Below are 7,332 nucleotides of genomic sequence, written 5' to 3' on the forward strand. Positions count from 1 at the left end.
ACAAAGGAAGATGTGCACTGAAGAGCAAAAAATTTAATGTAAACTCATGAAGGAGAAGAAGGGATAGCTTGAAAGCTATGAAGATCCAAACTTGTGTGCTCACTCTTTACTTCAATCTCTGGCCATTTACCCCTTTAATAGAGGAGTAAAGCCTTCAAAGCTTGAAATTGGCTTGAACAATTGATCTCTTCTTCATACATTAGCAGTAGCGCCAAGAAGAGATGGGATAGCAGCAGTGAATAAAGCAAACATGCATTCTTACCTAACTGCTTCTCTTTCTTCCTTTTTCAAATGTTTTTAAAGATCTGAGCCATTCATCAATTCTTTAGCTCCAAGTTTTGTTCTTGATCCTTGATTTGTAACAGAGTTTCATAACCTCCATTTTCTTCAAGTTTCTCATTTTGTGCATGTAGGAGGAAAGCATCTTCAACAAACAATAAATGAAGCATAAAGAAGGAAATAATTTTCTGATTTACCTCCAGATTCGATCTTTGCTTTTGAACCCTAGCCTCTGACTTTCTTCTTTTTTTCTTTTATTTTTTGATTTTGGTAATCCACTTTTTCTTCTTGATTTAAACTCTAATCAAACTTTCTTTTTCTTGCTTGCTTTTTGGAACTGATTCATGTGGGTTAGAGAAGAGAGAAGAGAGAGAATGAGTTCAGTCACTAGCTTTGGTTCAGAGGAGAATGAATTTTCTTCTCTTCATCTTCGGTAATAATATGCAATTATTCCTTGGGCTATTAGTGAGTGAATGAGTTGAATGTTTTGATCATGGGCCTAGACTATCATTAGGCCTTGCCTATTGCTCTTCTTTTTAAATATTTCCTGCACACTAGCCAAACAAAATTATTCACACTACTTTGAGCTTTTTTGTCTAATGTTATAATGTATGATCATCATCAGATTATTGTTATTGTTTCTTCAAACTCAACAATCTCCCCCTTGATGAAAAACATTATAAAATGAACTATAAATAAAAGAAATGAGAAGATTTTAATGAACTTTCCTTTGATGATACAATCTTTAAGTTAAACTCCCCCTTTCTTTCATTCTTTTGGCTCACCTTGAAAATGACCATGCAAAAAAAATATACTCACAGATAATACCAAACACCCAAAAAAATAACTTTACTAGCAATTTTATATACCATTCAAGGCAAATGAACTAACCTGATAAATCATTTTTCAGGAAATATTAATAAGGCTCTCAAAAAATCATCATTCAGCATCCAATAATCATAAGACTAATATCTCAATCTGAACAGTGATAAAAAAAAGCATTTCATCAATTCTGATCATTACTAATAGAATCATTACTGCTAAAACAAAATTGCAGGACACCAACTAACCAACAATTCATTTTTTTCATACTTACTTCCCCTTTTGATATCAAGGAGAGGTAGTATTTCCTACACAAAAGTTAGTTAGTTTCTCAAGAAATGTATTAGTGCAAATAGTGCAAAGTTAAATGTCTAAAAATCACTATTACAGTTAACCAAAACAAACTAAAAAGTATCAGAGTATCATAATTTAAACATCAAAGAGCAATTTCCATGATCGACAGCAGAGATAAAAGACTTAGACATCAGATCCCTCATCCTCGGTTCCCAAGATATCTTCTTCTTGTTCAGGCATCATTTGCTCATCTTCCAAGGATTCAATGTACTTTAAAAGTACTTCAAAGAATTTTCATTTTAAATTACAAGTCTCCTAGCTTGTTGACTTGAGTTGGTCATGTACTTTGTCATATTCACAAACTCTTGCAATACATCTTTCACAATGCCATTTACCAAGTACTTGTTGGATGAAGATGTACCAGCAACTGATGGAAGAGGGATGCCTTCATCTTGTTCTTCTTCCATAATCGTGTCTTTAGAAGTATTAACCTTTTTTCTTTTTGTTTGTTTGACTACACCACTGCCTTTAAGAGATGAAATTCTATTTTCTTAGGTCTCATTATTCAGATCTACACCAAAGTACTCAAAGAAACAAGTAAAAAACATGCCATATAGTAACAAAACATTTTTATCACTACGAATGCAGTCATACATATGACGCATCATCATATATGCAAAAGAAATTTCTACTTTGTTGATAATGGCATAGAGAACCAAGGTGTCGCAAAGAGTAATCCTTTGATATGAATCACTTATTGACAAGAGAATATGGGTAATGATACGATGCAATTGGGCTTTAACAGGACCTAAAGCTCTATGGTTAGGAGTTACACCATCCATGAGAGAAATATTCTCACATATGTTTTTCAAAACATCCTTGTGTGAAATGCCCATAGCATTGTCCCACTTACTAGTGAGGTAAGCATTGACACCAACATCATAGTAATCTAGGGCTTCACCAATAGATTCGTCGTTCAAATGTATTTTGCGGCCCTTAACATAAGAGTGAACAGATTCTTCATGGTAGTACATATTGGCATAAAGTTTTCGAACTAAATTGGGGTAAAATAGTTTTCAAATATCAAAAAGAAATTTCCAGTCCAACTAAATAATGTTATCAACAAAGTTTATCCCCTTTTTAACTAGAGCCTTTAAATAAGTAACATAGGCTGAGCACAAGGGACGGTTAGAAACTATAGCTCTATGAAATTCAAAATTTATTCTAGAGGAGAATCGAAGAGGATCAAAATGAAAGTATGAAAGGTTACCGAAGTGAGATTTGAATCCAACAGGATCAGGGTTTGCATGTTCTTTCACAGATTTAAGAAAGGGTCTACGGTTACCTTTGGTTGCTCAACTCGAGGGTGCAAAACGTCCTTGTGGACGAGAGGAAGAACGTGGAAGAGGAGACAAGGGTGGTTCTTCCTCTATCATGGGCTTCTTCCCTTTGGCAGTGTTAGCCCTAGATGTCCCAGCCTCTGGTGGTGCCGTTGATGGACGGCGAGAGATTGTCTTGGTTCGTGCCATGGTTTCGGGAATAAGAGAGGAATGTGAAGAGGAATGGGAGTGTATGTGGATGTGGGTACATGCTTGACCTTTTGGTGGGGGGTTTCTTGGAGTACGGTAGACACCAATGCCTCTTCTTGTAGCCACTTTCTTTATCATCTTTATGAATGCTTAATGAATGCAGTTATGAGAATGATGGATATTGGAAGAGAAGATAAGCATTTTTACAAAGAAAAATTGCTATAAATGCTTGAGTTTTGAAAACACTAAATGATATTTAAAGAAAATGAAAAATGTGTTTCAAAAATAAATGATTTTGAAAAGATATGCAAGCAAGTAGTTGAAAAGACAAGTCAAAAAATTTTAAAAAACTAATATTGATTTGACTTGATGGAAAATCCTAGAAATGAGTATTTTAAATTTATGATTAAAAACAATGAGGCCTACTTCATAAAATAAAATTTCACTTTTTGGGCCCAATAGTGGAGTTAAGGAAACACAAAGGACTACCAACAAGATTCAACTTTGACACATATTAATTTAAAAGTACCAACATTCAGCCTTATATTAAGAAAACCTAGAAGGATTCATCATCTCTCCAGTTTTATCTTCTGTCGACTTGAGAGACAAAAACAAACAGAGAGCTTCATCATCAAATTAATTCAGGAATTCATCAAAAACAATAACCAAGGCAGTTCTTAATTTGCAAAATCTATCTTCAAACAATGTTTTTGTAAATATATCAGCAAGTTGATAATCAGATTTTACAAATTGAATGTCACATGTTTTCTAATAAAGTGAAATATAACTTCAATGTGCTTGGTTATAGAGTGTAAAATATGGTTTTTAGAAATCTTTATTGCACTCATATTATCACACATTAAGAGAATATTATTGACTTGCAATTTGTAATTTACAAGTTGGGTTTTAAGCCACAATAATTGTGAACTACAAGAGGAAGTGGCCATGTATTTAGCCTCAGCTGTAGACAATGTTACAGTAGCTTGTTTCTTGCTAGACCATACGTTTAGTGACTATCCTATAAAACAACAAATCCCTGAAGTACTCCTTTGATCAACTCGGTCACCGAAAAAATCTGCATTGCAATAACTCACTATACAAAACTCATCAGATTAGGATACCAAAAACCAAAATCAGAAGTGCCATTTATATATCTAATGATTCTTTTCACGGCTGAAAGATGTGATTCTTTTGGGTGTGATTGGAACCTAAAGCAAACTCCAACACTTTAGATTATGTTCAGTCTAGAGGATGTTAGATACATAAGAGATCCGATCATTCTTCTATACCTTATTTCATCCACATGTTTGCCATTTTCATCTTTTTCAAATTTAGAGTTTGGATGCATTAGTGTGCTCATTGGTTTGGAATTTTCTAAACTAAATTTCTTAACCAACTCTTTGGCATATTTACCTTGGTGCACAAAAATGCCACTAGGAGTTTGTTTGATTTGGAGTTTAAGGGAAAATGTAAGTTCTCCCATCATACTCATATCAAACTCATTATTCATTAAATATTCAAAATCAGCACACAAGGCTTCATTAGCCGAGCCAAATACAATATCATCTACATAAATTTGAACTATAATGAAATGATCATTAGATTCTTTAATGAAAAGAGTTGTATCCGTGATACCTCTTTGAAAATTATTTTTTAATAAGAAAGAGCTAAGTCTTTCATATCAAGCTTTAGGAGCTTGTCTCAAACCATAAAGAGCTTCTGAAAGTTTAAAAATATGGTTTGAAAAGTTTTTGTTTTCAAAACCGGGAGGCTGTGCCACGTATACATCTCTATCAATAATACCATTTCAAAAGGCACATTTAACATCCATTTGAAAAATTTTGAACCCTTTATGTGTGGCATAAGCAAGTAACAATCTTATTAATTCCATTCTTGCAATCGAAGCAAATGAATCATCGAAGTCAATTCCCTCTTCTTGACCATACCCTTAAGCCACTAGTCCTGCTTTGTTTCTTGCAATGCTACCATCTTCACTCAACTTATTCTGAAAGATCCACTTAGTTTTTGTCACCTTCTTTCTATTGAAAATTGGCACCACTGTCCAAATTTTATTTTTCTCAAATTGAGTTAATTCCTCTTCTATTGCTTTAACCTAAGATGAATCTTTAAGAACTTCCGTCACATTTTGTGGTTCGATTAGAGAAATGAAGGCAAGATCATTTTGTTCCATCCTTCTTCTATTTGAGGATCTTTTGGTGACTCCTTGTGATAGATCTCTGATTATAAACTCTAGTAAAAGTTCTTCAAGAACTTCCATTCTCTGGGTTTGGGTGATGCAAGAGCATATCTGGTCTGATTTAGTTCAAAATTGTTGAGATTTATAGGATCTTCTGCTGTGGTGGGAGATATAACATATTTATCTCCTACAATTTGGTCTGTAGAATCAGAGTCAGAGACTTCTTGCAAGGATTCTTATTTATCTTGAACTTGGGTTTCACTTAGGTTCTGTTCAGCTTGATTTCCTGCAACATTATCTTTGTCGAATTGAATTTTAGAAAGACCTCTCACTAAGTCCTTTTTGACAAGTTTAGAATTTTGAAACATGCTAGCATGTCCTAATCTTTTGTGCCATAACCATTTTTCGGAATTCATGAATGTAAAATATGCTATATTTTGTTCTTTAAGTTCCTCCAAAATAAGACCATACACATTATTACATCTTCTTGTAAAAAGCAAAATATCACCAGATTTTTCATCAACAACTAAGCAGTCTAACTTTTCGAAAGTAACCTAATATCCCAAATCACAAAGATGACTAATGCTTAGGAGGTTGCGCTTCGAACCATCAATCAAGAATACATTATCTATGAATGTGAAAAAATTCTTACAAACTTTACCTACAACTATTATCTTTTCTTTTTCATCATCACCGAAAGTCACGAAACCTCCATCATACTTGTTGAGTTTGATGAAGAACGTAGACTTTCCGGTCATGTTCCTTGAACATCTACTATCCAAGTACCACATCTTTCTTCTTCTTGGATGCAAGGCAAATATCTTCAGCTTCATCTTGATTAGCCATAAAGTAAGCATGAGCTTCATGTTCAGAGTCTTTTTCTTCCTCTGAGACATTTTTCAAGTCTTCTCAAGAAGCCATCAGAACCTTTTTCTTGTCATTTCTCATCTTGTTTTTTTTTATCTTGGGACTGTCATACTTGAAGTGGTCGGCTTCCTTGTAGTGATGACAGATTATTTTGCTTAGGTCTCTCTTCTGTTCCTTTGAGTTTGAGAATTTGCTCTTTTTTTTGCTTCTCATGAGCCTCTTTAGCCTCCTATCAAAAAATATAATTTCGTTATATAACAAACTGTCATCAGAATCATCTTCCAATGACTCAACAATAAATTTCAAGGCCACTCCTTTCTTTTTAATGTCAGGGTTCATGTACGTAATTTCATAGGTAAGGAATTTTTCTCTCAACTCATCATAAGATATCTGTTTCAGGTTACCACTCTCAACAATCATAGTTATTTTTGTTTTCACTCTTTGGAAAGGCTTCTCAATATTTTTCTCACTAGCACTTGTTCGGTTTGAGTCATCCCCATAGAATCGAAACTATTGATGACGACCAAGAATCTCTCAAATATTTCATCTATGGTTTCTCCTTCCTTCATAGTAAACGTCTCATATTCTTTCCTCAGCATGTCGATCCATATTTTCTTCACTTGTTTAGTGTCCTCATGAGTGACTTGGAGTTTATCCTAAATCTTTTTTGCTATTTTTCACCTTGATACCTTTAGGTACTGTAACGGTTTTCGGGATCAAACGGAATTTTTATGGAATTTTTAGGAATTTTAGTGCATATAAGTACCTCTGCTGCACAGGTGCTGTGTCATCAAGCTGCTGATTCAGCAGCTTGACTGCACCAGACACCTCTCCTGATCTATGTAAGCACGTCACAAAAAGTTGCGTTTTTGAGCCATGATGAGCGGATAATTTATACGTTTTTTGGCATTGTTTTTAGTATGTTTTTAGTAGAATCTAGTTACTTTTAGGAATGTTTTCATTAGTTTTTATGTTAAATTCACATTTCTGGACTTTACTATGAGTTTGTGTATTTTTCTGTGATTTCAGGTATTTTCTGGCTGAAATTGAGGGACTTGAGCAGAAATCAGATTCAGAGGTTGAAGAAGGACTGCTGATGCTGTTGGATTCTGATCTCCCTGCACTCAAAGTGGATTTTCTGGAGCTACAGAACTCGAAATGGCGCGCTTCCAATTGCTTTGGAAAGTAGACATCCAGGGCTTTCCAGCAATATATAATAGTCCATACTTTGGCCAAGAATTGATGGCGTAAACTGGCGTTCAACGCCAGCCTTCTGCCCAAATCTGGCGTCCAGCGCCAGAAAAGGATCCAAAACCAGAGTTGAACGCCCAAACTGGCACAAAA

Source organism: Arachis ipaensis, chromosome B04, assembly GCF_000816755.2.
Source record: "Arachis ipaensis cultivar K30076 chromosome B04, Araip1.1, whole genome shotgun sequence".
NCBI lineage: Eukaryota > Viridiplantae > Streptophyta > Magnoliopsida > Fabales > Fabaceae > Arachis > Arachis ipaensis.